The 21,065-nt window shown below is 36.3% G+C and overlaps 1 long non-coding RNA gene across 1 annotated transcript in view; it reads right to left on the bottom strand.

Moving 5' to 3' along the window:
* Positions 1-2,891: 2,891 nt before the first annotated feature.
* The window catches only part of LOC145270650 (uncharacterized), a 106,569-nt gene continuing 88,395 nt past the window's right edge, over positions 2,892-21,065 (bottom strand). Inside the window, exons 2-3 of the long non-coding RNA XR_013865492.1 lie at positions 3,505-3,702; positions 2,892-3,074 (exon numbers count right to left, since the gene is read on the bottom strand). This is a non-coding gene — a long non-coding RNA (uncharacterized LOC145270650). The remainder of the gene's footprint in view (positions 3,075-3,504; positions 3,703-21,065) is intronic.

The raw sequence follows: 21,065 nt of genomic DNA, 5'->3' as shown, positions 1-21,065 counted from the left end.
ATTCCCTTGCTATCTTTCTGTCTTTTTCCTGCACGACCACCATGAAGTGAAGACGCATATTCTGTCTCTCCGTAAATGGGCGGAGCACCCCCTCCCTCAATACTAGTTAGCTTAGTTAGCTTTGTTACTATAACACGTCTGTCGGTCACACCTCAGTGACCGGCTGATAGTGGTATACCTTAACTGAACACACTTATCAATTCCTCTCCCCTCGTGATGGTTACTGAAGCCGTCATGTTTTCCTTTCAATAATACCGAATTTCTTTTCTGCCTCCAAGTTAGGCATAAGGTTTATTAATGAAGAAATTCCCAGCCCCCCCCCAAAGGGGCGGTCTTCATTGTACCATAGCAGACTTGTGGCACTATTTCTTTGTGCCACACTCTACAGCATGGACGGGTGGTAATTTGGCCATGAGCGTAGAGATACAAAGAAATCCCTTCCCATAATTCCCTTGCTATCTTTCTGTCTTTTTCCTGCACGACCACCATGAAGTGAAGACGCATATTCTGTCTCCCCGTAAATGGGGGGAGCACCCCCTCCCTCAATACTAGTTAGATTAGTTAGCTTTGAAAAGCCGATTATCCAGTTTTTTTTTAATTGTTAAAGTTTTTGTTATATCTATTTTGTAAAATAAATAGTTAAGATTTCTCATATATATTACAATTGTGTCGCGTGTCGTCTTTCTTGTGTCTTCCATAAATGTCTCCATAAATGTCTTAAGTCGAAAGGCGGCTCTGAGGACAAAGAGATGAAGATTCCCACCAGAATGCCACCAGGGTGAAGAGATCATCTTGAGAAAAGAAAGGAGCCACACCCAGATCCAACATCTCAGGTATGACTTTCTTCTTGCCACACAGACCCTAATGACTGGCCCATCTTCATATCTTCATGAGACCGCTTTAAGACATTTACTATAACACGTCTGTCGGTCACACCTCAGTGACCGGCTGATAGTGGTATAGACTACCTGTTTCAGAACTGGTAAATTAATTTTGGGAACAGAATAGTTTCGAACTTTTTTATGCCCCTTTAAGAAGGCCTTTTTTTTCAAGTGTTAGTGTTCAAATTATATTTGAGTCTTGTGAAATGCTAAATTTCCGTCTCTCTCTCTCTCTCTTTCTCTTTCTTTCTCTCTCTCCCTCTCTATATATCTAGGCTATTTGTGTCTTGTGAAATGCTATAATGTTTCCGTCTCTCTGTCTTTCTCTCTCTCTCTTTCTCTTTCTCCCTCTCTATATATCTGGGGCTACTGGCCTTACCTCCCATGCCTTATCCAATGCCATGAATGCCTCCATCAAACAACGAAGTGGTCCGGGGGACGAAGAAGGAAAATTCCAACCAGAATGCCGCCAGGGTGAAGAGGTCATCTTGAGAGAATAAAGGAGCCACACCCAGATCCAACATCTCAGGTATGATTTTCTTCTTGCTACACAGACCCTAATGATTGGCTCATCTTCATATCTTCATGAGACCGCTTTAGGACATTTACTATAACACGTCTGTCGGTCACACCTCAGTGACCGGCTGATAGTGGTATACCTTAACTGAACACACTTATCAATTCCTCTCCCCTCGTGATGGTTAGGGGGCTGGCATTTTTCCCCTTTCGTTTCCACCTTCACATCAAGCCTTCGGGGGCTGATAGTGGTATAACACTGTGATATGCAAAAGTGCCTCGGCAGGAACTTCCATCTATGACAACGTTTTTGACTGGTCGAGATACAGAAAGGAGTTTGAGTGGAATAAAAACGGTATCGTTTATAATAGGAATACCGTTCACTGGACAAAACAGGAGAAGGCAGAGCGGCCTTTGACAGGGTATGGTCTTCAAAGGAAAATCATATCATATGATATCACTGGAAGAATTCTTAATGTAATTAAATCCTTCTTAAGCAAGAGAAAAATCCAAGTTGTCCTCGACGATCGTACATCTAAACATTATGATATAAATGCGGGTGTAAAATGAAAAAGGTATCGTTTATGATAGGAAGCCATGGCGAGTATTTCCGATAATCTCTCCCCCCTTTCCTCTACTGTGTGACCTTAAACTCGTACATATTTCAGAGTATTTAGTTTCTCTCCCACTGCAAGAACTTAAACACCAGGGTCGGAAAGTGGGATTGAGAGTCAGCGTCACCGAGGAAGGGCACTGTGGTATGCAAAAAATGCTTCGGTAGGACGTTCGGCATTCTCCGAAAAAAAAAAAAAACATCACAGAAAACCAATAGAAACTATTTCTCCACAGACGGACACATATAAAGTACTGGAAGGAAAACCCGACGTTGCCCGGGATTGAATGATGATCATCGAATGTTTTACGCTCCCATATTTGTTATTATCATGCTTCCCCAACTGTACTGACATGCAGAAGTTCACGTGCAACGTGAACCGACATCTTGGTGCTCAACTCCCTACACAGTACCCCTGATAGTAACCCCATACAACAAAGTGGCAATGTACCTTGTTTGGGGTAAAAATGCAATAAAAACAAAAACAAAAAAAAACCCTAACAATTCCAATGTTCTAAGAAAGGTTTTATTCCGAAAGAACATTACAAGACGTAGCAACCATATCTCTGACCCGGAGTGGTAGTACCTGTTAGGGTCTCAACTATGGGTTAAATAGAAACCGACTTGAAAACAACAAATATATTCTATTAAAACATTATTCTTCAAAATAACTAGATTCGGCATAAAATAACCTGAAAAGGGTTGATATGCCGTAAAACAACCAACCGACCAAAGTCCGCCAACACTTTTTGATCTTTTCATTATTCAAAGAGAAGTGATCACAAAGGGAGATAACTCATGGTTTACTTATTATTTGTACAATTATATGTTCTTGTATGTTTCAACTGTGAAAATATATTAAACTAACAATTCCAATGTTCTAAGAAAGGTTTTATTCCGAAAGAACATTACAGGACGTAGCAAGCATATCGCAGCCTTTATATTCTTTAAGAGTGTGATGATGATGGTTTCTAGGGTCTCTTGCACAGACACACGTTGGGGACGTTGATCCAGGTTGGAAATATTGACGAGGAACTCCGGCCCAATCTCTGGAAACGCCACCACTAAAAAAAAGAGAAAACATTATTTAAAAAGGATTTTTGGTGATTGTGTCGCGGTGTGTGTTCAGAACAAATATGAATGTGTGTTTTGTGTGAGACTTGAAAAAGGCTCGCACAATTGTGTCGCGGTGTGTATTCAGAACAAATAAAAACAGAATCGAACATATGTTGTGTTGTTGGGGGACATATAAATCGAGATAGTGTAAATTTCGATAACATATTGTATTGACAGATGACAGGATATATTTATAAAAAGGGGGGATATTTATACTGAGGAAAAGACAATACTATATTCTGGGAGAGATATTTATACGGTACTTTTAACTCATCAGAGGGGAGAGTCATTATTGATGATGGTGATGAGGACACATAATACCTGGAGGGGGTGTTGCACAAAATTCGTTTACAAGATGATAGACAAAAACACATTTACCTTTTAGTGGTGATGATTACACGAAGATAAACAGTTTACAAAATATAGCTGCTGATTCTTTATCATCCAGTTGGCTGAGTGTTGAATCAGGAATTCAAGCTTGTACGATTACATGGTCGCCTCTTCCCCCCTTCGCCTCCAAGGGTATCAGCTCCGGTATCAGGTTGGAAATATTGACGAGGAACTACGGCCCAATCTCTGGAAATGCCACCATTAGAAAAAGAGAAAACATTATTTAAAAAAAAATTTGGTGATTGTGGTGCGATGTATGTTAAGAACAAAAGAACATTATCAAGGCCCGGAAGCCACTCATGGATAAGGGTTATTGTAAGTACAGTACGTTAGTGTGGAGATTTTAGAGTGTCTACTTAAGGAGGCGGTTCATCAGGAATTTGTTTACGTTGGACTTGAAGACAGTTGTAGTCAGGGGGGAAGCAGGCAGACGGAACAGAGTTGCACAAGCGTGCAGTTCTAAGAAAGAAGATACTTCTTTTTATTTTTTATTTTTTTTAGTAAGTCGTTGGTGTTTGAATACGAATGCATTTTTTACTTTGGTGAACACGAATACTTTTTTTTTTAGTTTAGTAAGCCGTTGATGTTTGAATACGAATACTTTTTTTTAGTTTGGTGAGCCGTTGGTGTTTGGATACGAATACATTTTTTAGTTTAGTGAGCGGTTGGTGTTTGAATGCGAATACTTTTTTTTTTTTTTTTTAGTTTGGTAAGCCGTTGATGTTTGAATGCAAATACTTTTTTTTTTGGTTTAGTGAGCCGTTGATGTTTGAATGCAAATACTTTTTTTTTTTTTGGTTTAGCAAGCCGTTGATGTTTGAATGCGAATACTTTTTATTTTATTTTAGTAAGCCGTTGGTGTTTGAATACGAATGCATTTTTTACTTTGGTGAGCCGTTGGTGTTTCAATACGAATACATTTTTTAGTTTAGTAAGCCGTTGATGTTTGAATACGAATACTTTTTTTAGTTTAGTAAGCCGTTGGTGTTTTTTTTTAGTTTAGTAAGCCGTTGGCGTTGGTGTTTGGTGTTTGAATGCGAATACTTTTTTTTTTAGTAAGCCGTTGGTGTTTGAATGCGAATACTTTTTTTTGGTTTAGTAAGCCGTTGGTGTTTGAATGCGAATACATTATTTACTTTAGTAAGCCGTTGGTGATTCAATACGAATACATTTTTTTTTTAGTTTAGTGGGCCGTTGGCGTTTGAATACGAATACATTTTTTAGTTTAGTAAGCCGTTGGTGTTTCAATACGAATACTTTTTTTTTTTTAGTTTAGTGGGCCGTTGGTGTTTGAATACGAATACATTTTTTAGTTTAGTAAGCCGTTGGTGTTTGAATGCGAGTACTTTTTTGAGTACTTTTTTAGTTTGGTGGGCCGTTACAAGCTAAGATCAACCATGTCGGCCAATTCACATACTACAACAAGCCAAGCTGAATCACTTGAAAAACGGAGAAATATCATAGCTCAACTCTCAGTGAATGCTCCAAATCATGATATTAGAGATTGTATTCGAAAATACAATCCGGAAAACACCACGGCTCAACATGAAAAATGTTTTGGAGGCTTTGGTGTGAAAAAAGAGGTACTCGTATCAACACTGGATTACCTTGGCATGAAGCCAACAAGTAATGTAAATAAAGGTCAACTGGCAATTATGCTACTGCGTAGGATACAAAACCTCTTACCCGATGTGTGTGTATTCTGCATCGAGGAATACACAGTCAGACCCAATGACACTCCTATTCTAATATGTCGTCTATGTAATCAGGGCTCTCATGATGAATGTTTGAAGGCTCATATCAAAGATACAACTGGTCAGGATATAAGAGATGATGTCGTGGACTCGCAAGCCATCATAAACCCATCTAACATCCCTGGTTGCACTATATCTGTCATGTGTGTGAACACACGAAGCTCCCTGAACCATTACCATTACCAGGCAGTGGCTGGAATCCAAATGCTAATCAGGTAGATGTCGATCCAACACAGGCAGATGAGAATGATGATACCCGTGGTGCTCATGGTGGTGATGATGACGAGGAAGATGATGAAGACCGAGGTACTGATGGCGATGAAAAACATACTACTCATAAAGCAGGAGAGAAACAGTCTGATGCTGCAGATCTGAAAAAATCTCTCCGTAAGAATAATACTCCCGACAAAGACCCCAACGGCAACCCGCCTAGACTTCAAAACGTATGTCCACACTACGCCAAGAAGAAATGTCGTTACGGGGTATCTGGAAAGGGATGTTCAAAAAACCACCCACGTCCATGCCGAAAACTTATGCGATATGGGCCGAAATCCAAAAGGAATCCAGACGGCTGCCCGGGATTTCCCACTTGTACAAAGTGGCATCCTATATTATGTCGCTCGTCTATCAAGAACAAAGAATGTCAGAATTATAAAGACTGTAAATTCCGGCATATTCAACGCACGCGTCGAGGTAAAGACGATACGTTAGACGATATGTCATTATATCCACCAAAGGAACATGTAGAAAATCAGAAAAAAAATGACACGGCTATAAATGGTACGCAACCCTATTAGACCGGCCATTTTTTAGAGATACTGCAGAAGTGGAGGCAAGATCTTCTAGACACAGTAGAAGCCAAGCTGAGGAGCGTCACACTGGTTCAGCCGCCACCGCTACAAATGATGCCACCATGGGCCATGGGGATGTACCACCATCCGTTTCCCAACCAACCACAAGCATCAGCGACACCGGGACCAAGTCAAGACCAGCAGCCCAATGTGACAATGCCGACGAGTTATATCCCCCACGAGCAGATGATCCCAATGAGGCGGTAAACTCTCCATTGTCAAATTTTAACGTTGTAAATATTCATGGACTATATACACGTACAAACCAAACCAAAGTGCCAATGCTCAGCGATTATTTGAATGCAAATAACGAACTCTTTGCAGCCATAACTGAAACATGGCTGCGAGAAGAGAAAGATGCTGAGATACACATTAAGGGATACGAACCCTTTCGAAGCGACCGTAACCGTCCCCGTAAAAGTAAACGAGGAAGGAATAGTGGAGGCGCTATGTTGTACGTGCGGAACGATCTGGCCGCTACTGCTGAGCCACCCATGATTAAATACTCATCGGGTGTCATCGAAATGGTTGGTGTTCAACTAAAAAATCCAAATCTGGTGATCGTAGTCATCTACCGTCAACTCGACGATATAATGGGTGGTCACAGATCGACATCAGTAGAGTTTGGTAAGGCTATTGCCGAACTTAGAAGAGTGATGAGAAACCTGGATACACCAACTCCTAACATCATACTCTGTGGGGATTTTAATTTACCACATGCTACCTGGCCCACAGGTGCACCGGGACCTGGTGCACCGCCAGATGAACGGTTGATGCTGCAGCAACTGAAAAGTCTAACTGATGAATTCTTTCTTAGCCAGTATATCAACTTGCCCACTCACGGAGGAGGTAATACCCTAGACCTGGTGTTTACCAATAATGATTCCTTGCTGCACAGTTATACCAGTACGCCGACAATATTGTCAGATCATTTCATGGTGACCTGCAGCTCAAGTACTGAATGCCAGCGGCCGGATACCGAATGCGATAACGTATCTAAACCAGGCAACCTGGCATCTCTAAATTTTTTCAACGACGCCATCAAATGCGACAACATTCGAGCTCGGTTATCGGAAGTAGACTGGGCAAATGAGCTTTCACACCTTGAACCGGATGAAATGTTGAATCATATTGGAAATCTTTGTTACGAGACCATACGAGAACATGTTCCTTATAAGAAAAAATTCATAAACGTTCCGGTCAGTAAACTCATACCGAGGGATCGGAAGAACCTCATGCGTAAAAGAAGTAGAAAAATGCAACAGTTGCAAAAGTCCAAATCGCATGAAAAAACAACGCGAATTCTTAGCGAATTAGTTGAAATTGAAAAGAAACTGATTAGTTCTCTTCAAAAATCACGCGAAAATGACGAGTACAAAGCTGTTGGTGCTATAAAGCGCAACCCTAAATATTTCTACAATTATGCCAAGAAATTCTCAAGTATTAAGTCAGCGATAGGTCCTCTCATTAATCATGCCGGGCAATTAACCGCTAATAGTGCTGAAATGGCCAGTTTACTTGCTGATCAATACGAATCGGTTTTCAGTAAGCCCATTAGACCAATACCGTCAAAACCTGAACCTGAACCAGATGACGACACTAAACCAATGCTTACTGATGTTACGTTTACACAAAGAGACCTGACCGATGCGCGATAGATGAACTCAGAGCCAACTCTGCGGCAGGTCCCGACCGTTTCCCAGCGCTACTCCTTAAGGAATGTAAAAAGCAGCTGGCTAAGCCACTATTCATATTATGGAGGGCATCACTGGACAAAGGGATAGTCCCAGCCGACTCTAAGCGCGCTAACATTATCCCAATATACAAAGGTGACGGTCGATCTCTCCCCAAGCAATATCGACCAGTGGCACTAACATCCCACTGTTGTTCCTCGTACTAATCGGCGACATAGACGAAAAAGTCAAATCGTCTTTCGTCTCAAGTTTTGCCGACGACACCAGGATTGGCAGGAAAATAAAAGATTCTTCTGATGTACAGGCTCTCCAAGATGATCTAGACGCTATCTACCAATGGGCGGATGACAACAATATGCAGTTTAACTCCGGAAAATTCGAGTGTATCAAATACGGTAGAAGGAAGAACCTGAGAGAAGCATCTAAGTACTCGACCCAAGACGGGAAGCTAATTAAAACCATAGATACTGTGCGCGATCTGGGAGTAACGTTGGATTCTGATGGTACATTCACCTCCCAGATCGACAAAGTTTGTTCAACTGCACGGAGCCTTTCCAGTTGGATTCTACGCACTTTCAAAACGGGACAAAAAAACCTAATGCTGACACTCTGGAAGTCGCTGGTGTTGCCGCACATTGATTACTGCTGTCAGCTGTGGACTCCGGACAGAAAAGGTCATATTCAAGCATTAGACGCCATCCAGAAGTCGTTTCTAAGAAAGATAACTGGTTATAGTCAATTGAATTATTGGCAACTGCTGGATACGTTGAATATCAAATCGATTCAACGCAGGCAAGAAAGATATTCAATCATCTATACCTGGCGTATGATGGAGAACCAGATGCCCAACGCTGGTATACAGCACCATATCTCAAAACGTGGCAGAAGGTGTGTGGTACCACCCCTAACCAGTGCCAGGGACAACTGGATCCGACGGCTCAGGGAATCGAGTTTAAATTCCCGGGGTCCTACGCTCTTCAATTGCCTGCCACGTAACATCAGAGAGATCACGAACTGCAAAACAGAATTGTTCAAGTCGGCGCTGGATACCTGGCTGAAGTCTGTACCAGACGAACCTCAGATCCCCGGTTATACCGCTATGAGACTCAGTGAATCCAATAGCTTACGCCACATGCTTGTCTGTGTAAAGAGGGACAGCGAAACGGTGCAGCGGTCTATTGATTCGACGCCGCCTATACCGTCCCAACTGGAGGCCGCTTGCCGCAGTGACCTTGGAGGGCTCTGACCGCCGAAAGACATCACACAAAAAAAAAAAGAAAAAAAAAGATAACTACTTAAATGAATTTTTATATAAACTACACATGCCAAAATATGTTCAAATGGATATTGATCACATTCTTCGACGAATCATTATTACTATTATTATAATTAGTTTGGCATAAGTATGTCACTTGGTTGAGGAACGTCCTGGGAACGCAGCCAGCTCCCCGGGCAAATAAACGATATCCAAAGGATATCTAAACGGTAGACACATGTTGGAAACGTTAACAAAAAAGGGTTGATATGTCGTCGGCTATAACTGTCGTTACAGGCAGCTTTCTGTTGTCGCATTAATGGGAGGAACTGCATGCTGAAGTCGAACACTTGTACAAAAATAGCGAACAAATGCATTTTATAAAAATATATAATTTATTAAAGATTTAACAATGAGGAGCATATTTTTATAAAGACCGGTTGAAACTAGACGCATGCTATGTCGCGTCCGCCGACACTAAAATGCAAGCGTCAACTGTTAAAACAATAGAATTGTTTAATTCTCTTTTTCTTCATTGAAAGAGAGAGAAGGGGGTGAAAGAGAGAAAGAGAAAGAGAGAGAACGAGAGAAGGACATAAAAAGAAAGAAAATATATTCGTACAGGTTAAACATTGTTTTGTTTTCGAATACCTCGTTGACGAGTTCTCCTAGTTTGACCTTTCAAATTCTAAGGTCTTATATCGTTTTGCCTTGGTTCAATATTATAAACAAACTGTCATTCTTGGCTTAAGTTATAGCAGAACATTTTCAAAATCACAAACACCTGCTTAACACATTTGCACTTCACAAGAACAGACCAAGTTAAGCACAAGGTTTATTAATGTAGAGGCCCCCCCCAGCTCCATCAAAAGACGCTACGTCATTGTGCCACAATTGGAACCAGAGAAAATATTGAAATCGGGAAAAATATTGGAATCGTATCATCACGAGATTCGAAATATATTTCACTGAAAAAAAAAAAAAAATGAAAAAGAGAACAAAATCATATGATATTCTGTAAGCAATTCCATGCGAGTGTTTTTTTTTTAAATGGCCGACAAATTCACATTCATTCCATCCCTCCACATCCCATCCCTCCATTACACTCTCCGAGTTCTATCACTCGATTCGGATAAGTAGTTTCAATTTGCCCATGCGTCATGAATAACAAAGAACCGACATGTTTTCGCAGATACCTGTCTTACAAGTAGTAACGATACCAACTGCAGCGACTAACAGGGTTCCATTATCTTGCAATGGTGTTTAACACACGTTAGAGTTTGAGAAAACTACTTCGATATTGTTACCATAGAAACAGACAATCAGACAGAAAAAAACAACCCGATAGACAGACAGAAAGGTAAAGTACGGCTGAATATTGTTTCGTATTTACAAGAACTTAATTCAAAAGTAAATGTTGAAGACAAAGGGCGACTGAGAGAAGTCAGTAATCAATGCCGTGTCTGTCTTCATAAATGGTTGACACATTAAACATCGCTATTTTCTCGTTTCTTTTTTTCTGGTTTCTTTATTTTATTTCTTTTTCTTGTTTCTTTTTTATTTTGTTTTTCCTTGTTTGTTTTTCTCCTTGGTTGTTTCTCTTCGTTTCTTTTTCTCTTGTTTCTTTTTCTCTTCGTTTCTTTTTCTCTTGTTTCTTTTTCTCTTGTTTCTTTTTTCCTGTTTTTTATTCCTTGTTTCTTTATTTCTTGTTTCTTTTTTCTTTCTTTATTTCTTGTTTCTTATTTTATCTTGTATTCTTTTCCTTGTTAGTTTTTCTCCTTGCCTTTTTTCCTGTTTCTTGCTTCTTGTTTCTTGTTTCTTTTTTCCTGTCTCTTTTTAAAAAAATCTTTTTGTTGTTTCTTTTTGTTGTTTCTTTTTTCTTGTTTCTGTGTTCCTTGTTTGTTTTCTCCTTGTTTCTTTTTGTCCTTGTTTCTTTTTTCTTATTTGTTTTTCTCCTTGTTTCTTTTTTCTTTGTTTCTTTTTTCCTTGTTTCTTTTTTCTTTATTTCTTTTTTCCTTGTTTCTATTTTCCTTGTTTCTTTTTTCCTTGTTTCTTTTTTCCATGTTCCTTTTTTCCTTGTTTCTTTTTTCTTTATTTCTTTTTTTCCTTGTTTCTTTTTTCCTTGTTTCTTTTTTCCTTATTTCTTTTTTCTTTGTTTCTTTTTATCTTGTTTTTTTTTTCTTGTTTTTTTTCTTGTTTCTTTTTTCTTATTTCTTTTTTGCTTCTTTATTTTATCTTTTTTCTTTTTCGCCTTGTTCCTTTTTCGTTTTCTTTTATTTCCTTGTATTTTTTTCCTTCTTTCTATTTTCTTGTTTTTTTTTCTTGTTTCTTGTTTCTTTTTCTCTCTCTGCTGTTTCTGTCATATGTTTTTGTTAACGCATGAATTGCCGTTAAAAACAAAGGAAAGAAAGAAAAAAATCCAAGTCGGCAATTTTTCTATTTTTAACAAAATCATTTTCTTACCGTAACTTTCGGCACAAAAAAGTATCTGGCTCTCACTTCTCCATTTTAGATTAACACGCGTTTCTCTTTCCTCCGACCGCATGCTGGGCCCAGCCGGCCTAATCTCCTCTTCGACTTTACACGTCCATTCTTTTCGACGTCCAGTTTGCTTCTGAACTGGGCACGTGGTGCATTTTTCTCCCTGTTTTCGTCTTTCAGTTCTCGCGCACACTTCCTAATGTATATATGAGGTTTTTGCTGCTTCTGCTAATTTCTTTGCAATCCAGCCATACTTCGCTGCTACTCATATGCACTATGTTAAAAACGATCACGTGGTCTTGCCGCGTTTCGCCTTGCCTTTCGCTCTCCCTATTTCTCACTTTAACTCACAAATTCATTCTTTCTCCCCATTTTTTTCTTACTCCATCACCTTAACACATGCTAAAACCCTTGACCCCTAAAGAATCTCTCTTACGTGTTTTCTCTCTTCCTCTTCCGTGTGCATTCTCTGGCATTTATCAAACTAAAAACTTGAGATGTTGCAAGACTTAACATGTCATTCTAAAGAAACTAACTCATAGAAAGGATGATGATGATGATGATGATGATGATGACGACGATTATGATTATGATTATGATTATTATTATGATGATGATGATTATTGTTATGCTTATTGTTGTGGAGACGCCCACTAATTAGCATACGTGGGTGAACAAGATATAGATAAAGGTATCAAGTCAGCAAGACCGGGGAGCTGTGTTCGAACGCCGGATAGGCAAGACGTATGTGCCGGTTGCTCCATGAAAGACTTTAACACGCCCTCTGCCGGACAATTTTCCAACTGCAGTACAACTGCACCTTTGTAAATATGTATTATCTTTTCGTCTTAATATATTTGTTTTACCTTTACTTTCTGCGTTCGTGTTGTTATTGATACAGACACAACACTTATGATTATTAAAATGATGATGAAGATATATATACATGTATTACAATAGAAAAATGCGAGCATGAAAAAGTAATATGGTTAAGCTTAAACATGAAAAAGTAAAGGACTAGTTGTTAAAACTGGAAAAGAAAAGGACAAGATATTCTAGTAAAAATATAATAAATTTATTACTTAAAATATTGCAGCATTAAGAATTGATTATATAATGTTATTACAATAGAAAAATGCGAGCATGAAAAAGTAATATGGTAAAGCTTAAACATGGAAAAGTAAAGGACTAGTTGTTAAAACTGGAAAAGAAAAGGACAAGATATTCTAGTAAAAATATAATAAATTTATTACTTAAAATATTGCAGCATTAAGAATTGATTATATAATGTTATTACAATAGAAAAATGCGAGCATGAAAAGTAATATGGTTAAGCTTAAACATGAAAAAGTAAAGGACTAGTTGTTAAAACTGGAAAAGAAAAGGACAAGATATTCTAGTAAGAAATATAATAAATTTATTACTTAAAATATTGCAGCATTAAGAATTGATTATATAATGTTATTACAATAGAAAAATGCGAGCATGAAAAAGTAATATGGTTAAGCTTAAACATGAAAAAGTAAAGGACTAGTTGTTAAAACTGGAAAAGAAAAGGACAAGATATTCTAGTAAAAAATATAATAAATTTATAGCTTAAAATATTGCAGCATTAAGAATTGATTATATAATGTTATTACAATAGAAAAATGCGAGCATGAAAAGTAATATGGTTAAGCTTAAACATGAAAAAGTAAAGGACTAGTTGTTAAAACTGGAAAAGAAAAGGACAAGATATTCTAGTAAAAATATAATAAATTTATAACTTAAAATATTGCAGCATTAAGAATTGATTATATAATGTTATTACAATAGAAAAATGCGAGCATGAAAAGTAATATGGTTAAGCTTAAACATGAAAAAGTAAAGGACTAGTTGTTAAAACTGGAAAAGAAAAGGACAAGATATTCTAGTAAAAATATAATAAATTTATAGCTTAAAATATTGCAGCATTAAGAATTGATTATATAATGTTATTACAATAGAAAAATGTGAGTATGAAAAGTAATATGGTTAAGCTTAAACATGGAAAAGTAAAGGACTAGTTGTTAAAACTGGAAAAGAAAAGGACAAGATATTCTAGTAAAAATATAATAAATTTATAACTTAAAATATTGCAGCATTAAGATTTGATTATATAATGTTATTACAATAGAAAAATGCGAGCATGAAAAGTAATATGGTTAAGCTTAAACATGAAAAAGTAAAGGACTAGTTGTTAAAACTGGAAAAGAAAAGGACAAGATATTCTAGTAAAAATATAATAAATTTATAGCTTAAAATATTGCAGCATTAAGAATTGATTATATAATGTTATTACAATAGAAAAATGTGAGCATGAAAAGTAATATGGTTAAGCTTAAACATGGAAAAGTAAAGGACTAGTTGTTAAAACTGGAAAAGAAAAGGACAAGATATTCTAGTAAGAAATATAATAAATTTATAGCTTAAAATATTGCAGCATCAAGAATTGATTATATAATGTTATTACAATAGAAAAATGCGAGCATGAAAAAGTAATATGGTTAAGCTTAAACATGAAAAAGTAAAGGACTAGTTGTTAAAACTGGAAAAGAAAAGGACAAGATATTCTAGTAAAAAATATAATAAATTTATAGCTTAAAATATTGCAGCATTAAGAATTGATTATATAATGTTATTACAATAGAAAAATGCGAGCATGAAAAAGTAATATGGTTAAGCTTAAACATAGAAAAGTAAAGGACTAGTTGTTAAAACTGGAAAAGAAAAGGACAAGATATTCTAGTAAAAATATAATAAATTTATAACTTAAAATATTGCAGCATTAAGAATTGATTATATAATGTTATTACAATAGAAAAATGCGAGCATGAAAAAGTAATATGGTTAAGCTTAAACATGAAAAAGTAAAGGACTAGTTGTTAAAACTGGAAAAGAAAAGGACAAGATATTCTAGTAAAAAATATAATAAATTTATAGCTTAAAATATTGCAGCATTAAGAATTGATTATATAATGTTATTACAATAGAAAAATGCGAGCATGAAAAGTAATATGGTTAAGCTTAAACATGGAAAAGTAAAGGACTAGTTGTTAAAACTGGAAAAGAAAAGGACAAGATATTCTAGTAAAAATATAATAAATTTATAACTTAAAATATTGCAGCATTAAGAATTGATTATATAATGTTATTACAATAGAAAAATGCGAGCATGAAAAAGTAATATGGTTAAGCTTAAACATGAAAAAGTAAAGGACTAGTTGTTAAAACTGGAAAAGAAAAGGACAAGATATTCTAGTAAAAAATATAATAAATTTATAGCTTAAAATATTGCAGCATTAAGAATTGATTATATAATGTTATTACAATAGAAAAATGCGAGCATGAAAAGTAATATGGTTAAGCTTAAACATGGAAAAGTAAAGGACTAGTTGTTAAAACTGGAAAAGAAAAGGACAAGATATTCTAGTAAAAATATAATAAATTTATAACTTAAAATATTGCAGCATTAAGAATTGATTATATAAAAAATATAATAAATGGATTTCACTGATTCGTCGACCATAAGTCAAGTAAAAAATATATAGATGATGAAAATCATTGAAGTATAAGTGGTAGTCTACAAGCAGTTGTTCGATCATCTCATTTTAGTGACTACTCAACGAATTCGATATCGATTATCTTATTATGTAACTTTGGTATTTAACACACGCGCGAGAGGGCTATATATATATATATATATATATATATATATATAAAGCTGAATGTGTGTGTGTGTGTGTGTGTGTCTGGTCACGAATAGGCTCCTATACGGTTGACAATTTAAAAAAAAAATGATTACATATAATGATAGAAGCTGTATCGAGACACAGGAATGGGTACGTTTGATCTGGCAGAACGGTGGTTCATTGAAATTGTGGGGTCTGCGTTCGCGCCTGGTCCACAAAGTATGGAATTAAAAAATTAAAACATTTAAAAAAAAACGTTTACAAGTGTTTTTGATATACAGGGTGGTCAAAAAGTCAGGTAACATGTTAAAGGTAGAAAAAACAATATGATCCATTATAATCTCTATTCGTTTAATATTATTTGTTTAAATATTTGAGTGTAATATATAAACTACCCCTCCTGATTTCTGGCTTTGGGGCTATTTAAAGGATAGCGTTTATGGCAAGAAGCCTGATACAATAGCGTCTTTAAAGTTATTTATTGAAGAGGAGATTGCGCGGATATCAGCTGACATGATTACACGTGTTACACAATCAGTGGTTAATCGCTTCCAGCGATTGATAGAGAGAAATGGACGACAATTAACAAAATAAACATATTTCATGTTTGTTTCATTTTATATTTCAATGTATGGTACTTAAATATACGTGTATTGCTTATATCGTTTTTCTTTAAAATGTTACCTGACTTTTTGACCACCCTGTAGATGTACATAAGAATACTTTGATAAGTATGTTTTAACTTAAATAGGGATGGTATGATAAAATTGTGGGGTCTGCGTTCGTTTCTGGCCTCCATAGAATTGAAATAGGCACACACTTTAATAAAGACTTTTCATATCTATCTGTGTAAGTATACTTTGATAATTATGTTTCAGTTTGAAGAAATATGGTATAATAAAATTATGGGGTGTTCGTTCGCACCTGACCTCCATAGAATGGAAATATGTCACAAAGTTTAACAAGGTTTTTTAATATAGATCCACAGAATACTGTGATAAGTGTTTCAGTGTGAACAGGTATGGTATAATAAATTATGGGGTTTATCTATTTTATTTTTACTTTCATCATATTTTGCTTTGGTTTTGATACCTTCGAATTCGAAGCTATCTCTTTACAACACTTCGTTTTCATAACCTATCATACTTTCATAAATCAGAGTCCATTTTCTGTAGGCTGTTTTTGAACCCAGTCAAAGACGGGTACTTTTGCTAGTATATATATATATATATATATATATATATATATATATATATAATTTTTGTGGTTCACGAAGTTAAAATACAATTTGATGACAACCGGAGTAAAAAAACAAAAAAAAAAAAAAAAAAAAAAGAAAAAGCGGTGGAAATTTCCGACGAATAAATCCTGTGAGTCTTTCTTGCAAATGGCTGATAACACTGGTCAACACAATATTTTTGGCAGGCAAAGTAAGACTGGTTTCTGGGGTTTTCAAGGGCGCTGAATCCGAATCTAACATTAGTTTTTTCAAATTGGCTCTTGTTTTTGAGATATCACAGGGGGTCGTTTGTCTGAAATCACCCATTCGCGACCATAGCTAAACGTACAAAAAACGGCTAAATAGTGCATAAATGTCAGATATTGATTTTTATGATAATCTTAAAGCACAAAGACAGTGTAAAATCTCAATCTAACAAGTTAAGTTAGATATAACATCATTTCATTTATCCTATAACTGAACACTTTTCATAGATTTTGAGGATATACAAAAAATTTGCTAAAAATTTGCTGAATTTTAATTCTCCAAGTGAAAAAAAACATTTACATAATCAGTTATATATCATAAATTAATGCAAAGCATTATACACTAGATTCTTAGTTACAATGAACACACAAAACAATATTTTATTCACAAAACTAAAATTGACGTTTATACGATTTTCGCTTGTGAGCAACTTTTGGGCAGTCTCTCAAAACGTTCCAGCAGTAGTCTGCCATCATGTGCTCATCCCATTTGCCTTGATACCTCTCTTCCATTGTTTTGATGTCTTGATGGAATCTCTCTCCCTGCTCCTCACTGTAATCACCAAGATTACCAGGAAATCTGTCGAGGTGGCTAAACAAGAAATGAACTTTAATGCTCATATTTGCCCCTAGTTTTCCGTATGCAGTAAGCATCTTACGGACCAATTGCTTGTAAATGTCAGCTTTGCGATTTCCCAAAAAGTTTGTCACTACATCTGTGAATGACATCCAAGCATTTAACTCAACCGTGTTAATATGATTAGTGAAGTCAGAATCCCTCATGAGCGTTCGAATCTGAGGTCCATCGAAGATGCCACCTTTAGCTTTTTCGATGGGAAGACCTGGAAATTGCCTGCATATTTACTTGAAGCAATCCCCATCCTTGTTCAACGCCTTAACAAACTGCTTCATGAGCCCTAGTTTTATATGCAATGGAGGGAAGATGATTCTATCCCTGGGTACCAAAGGCTCATTGATGACGTTGGCTGTGCCGACTTCGAGACTTTCTCGTTCTGGCCAGTTCTCCCTTCTCCAGTGCTGGATTCTTGCTCTGCTATCCCACAAACAAAGAAAGCAGGGATACTTTGTGTACCCACTTTGCTGACCAAGCAGAAAATTCACCATTTTCAAATCCAAACAAATCAGCCATTTATGGTCACCAAGTATCATATCGAAGTATGCTTTGTACGCCCTCTTGACAAAGTCTGTAATATTCCTCTTTTGTTGTGCCATCATATACTGTCCACAGATGTAACAAAAGACATCCGGTTCATATCTGCAACATCTTCTAGAACTCATTTTCTCTCTGGAACTCATTTTCAACTGTGGAATTTAAAAGAAAATTCTTAATTACTGTTTAATTTATACTGCAACTATATTTATGGAACATGTTATTAAGTAATTACAGTATATAATTATATAAAAATTCTCCCTATATAAATAATTATATAAAAATTCTCCCTGAAATACTTCAATATATACATTTTCATTGTAATGATTCAATAATATCAGAAAATTATTATTTACTGCTTCTATATTGAAGTATTTCAGGGAGAATTTTAGCAGTTTAGGCTTATTTGGGGCTATCAGTATATTCTAAACTAGAGCCAATCTGGCAAAACCAATGGTATATTCGAAATCAGCGACCTTCAAAACCCCAGAAAACACTCCTAGATGGTCTGCCAAAGAAAAAAAATAAAAATTTGTTGACCAGTGTAATCAGATGCGGTTCAACATCCCTTTCATTTCTCTCTCTCTCCTCATCTCTTAGCACATCTTGCAGGCTGGGAGCTTTTCATTTTTCTCCGGTCTATACTGCTTACGTCAATATTTTTCCATCTGCCTAACAATGATGACCCGAGAGAATGAGTGAGTGAGAGAGGGAGAGGGAGAGGAAGTGAGAGTTGATTCTCACGTTTCACAAGATTCCAAATGTAGTTCACTGAAGCCAAAAGCAGAATAGAAAGAAATCATAGAAAACTCGAGAAGCAAATCCTGTGAGTGGTTTTTACAAATGGCCGACGAACTGATATTCTTCTCTTTCCTCCTTCATTCCGCCCTTCCATCCCACCTCAGCATCCATCATCAGATGAGTAGATTCCATTTCTGTACGCGTCATGATTCCAAAGAATCGCCATGTTTGGCAGATATAGGTCTACAAGCAGTTGCAATAGAACCGGCAGCGAATAACAGAGTTCAACCATCTCATTATCTGAATTTGGTATCTAACAAACGTTAGGTTTTTATCAAACAGCTTTGATGTTGTTAGCATAGAAACGGACAGACAAATAGACAAACAGACAGGCAGATAAATAAGATGTGTTAAAAGATTGTTTCGATTCATAAGACGTGATTATAATTAAAAAGCAAATTTTGAAGACAAAGACGAACAAGAAAACTGAGCAATCAATGACATGTCTGTTTCCATGAATGGCTGACATATTTTACTGGTAACTTTAAAAGAGACAAATTATACATCATGGCTACGAACAATAACTTCCACGCATTCAACACATGAACTCTTCTCTTTTTTAACAAGGATGTCTTATCTTTAATCAACGTCTAAAGACAGGAACCAATTGGCACAGCTGACTTTTGCTTTATAGAAGTCATACTTACGAAGACAATCAATACAGCTGTTTTTTTAATGCCAGAATGAAACTTCTTGCCGCATTCCCTTCCTTTTCTCTTTGCCTTTGTCTATCGGTCTGTCTGTCTGTCTGTCTGTCTGTCTCTAGCTGGCTCAGCCACATTCTCACCATCGATAAATCAATAAAGCTGTTTTTAAATGTTGAACTATTCAGAGTTCGACCATCTAATTATCTAGTTTTGTGTTTAACACACGTTTGACTTTGATAAAATAGATTTGATGTTGTCGTCATAGAGACAAACAGACAAATCAGACAGACAGAGAGACAGACAAACTGACAGACAAAATATATGCGTGTGAAGATTATTTCGGTTCACAAAACTTAAAATTAAATGTTGTAGATAAAAAGAAACAAAGAAGATTCGACATAAAATGGCGGACATTTTTGAATAATTCTTTTTTTTGTTTTTTCTTTCGAGTTTTGTTTTCGCTTTCTGTTAACGATTGAGTCAATGTAATTCTTGCATACTCCAAGGATCGCGAGAACTCGTCGTGTCTCGCATCCCTCGATGCCCAACTGTCGCTGTATATAACTCTCAAACTCGGTAAGCAAATCCTTTGAAATGTTTTTTACAAAATGGACAACAAACTATTATCCTTCTCTTTTCTTCTTCATCCTGTCTCTCCATCTCTCCCTACTCTCCATTATCAAATGAGTAGATTCTATTTCTGTATGCGTCATGATTCCAAACGATCGCCATGTTTGGTAAATATAGGTCTACAAGCAGTTTCAATAGCACCGACAGCGACTAACAGAGTTCAAACATCTCATTATCTGGATTTGGTGTTTAACACACGCTTGACACTAAACAGAGTTGATGCTTACGTCACAACTTTGGCGAAAATATTTGAATAACTAATTTTTAAAAAATATTCTATTTTATCTAGTTTTGATTTCGTTTTTTTGTTAACGAGAGAGTAGATGTCATTTTCGCATACGTCAAGAATCGCAAAGATTTGATTGGCACACAATAGAAATAAAAATAGAAAATACTTTTTTTCTACATTCAGCACATGAACTCTTTTAACAGTCCTGTCTAATCTTTAACCAACGTCTCAACACAGGAACACTTTGCATGAATAATCTTTGCTACATAAAAGTCATACTAACGAAGATAATCAATAAAGCTGATTTTAAATGCTGACATATTCAGAGAACAGTTTCCGATGGTTCGTTGTTCTAAACAAGTCTTGAGAGGTGATTGGTTTGCAGTAGACAGAGCAGTTTTCGATGGCTCGTTGTTCTTCTCGCATCCCTCGATGCCCTAACTGTCACTGTATATAACTCTCAAATTCGGTAAGCAAATCCTTTGAAATGTTTTTTTTTTTTTACAAAATGGCCGACAAAGTATTATTCTGCTCTTTTCCTCTTCATCCCGTCTCTCCATCTCTTCTCAGTCTCTCTCCATAAAATGGCGGGCATATTTGAATAACTAATTTTTTATATATTTAGAGAGAGAGAGAGAGAGAGAGAGAGAGAGAGAGAGAGAGAGAGCATTTGATGCTTGTTACGTTTTCATGAGATTTAAAATGTACTTTATTGAAGCCAAATGCAGAATACAAAAAAGTCATAAAAATGTGATGCTGTTGTCGTACAGACAGATAGACAGACAGACCAACATACAGACAGACCGACAGACAGAAAACTAACAGACAAATGATATGCGTA

The sequence above is a fragment of the Euprymna scolopes genome, chromosome 46, assembly GCF_053919585.1.
Source record: "Euprymna scolopes isolate OS-2025 chromosome 46, ASM5391958v1, whole genome shotgun sequence".
Taxonomy (NCBI): domain Eukaryota; kingdom Metazoa; phylum Mollusca; class Cephalopoda; order Sepiida; family Sepiolidae; genus Euprymna; species Euprymna scolopes.
Note: the sequence above shows the minus strand (reverse complement) of the source record. Positions and strands in the feature narration are given on the sequence as shown.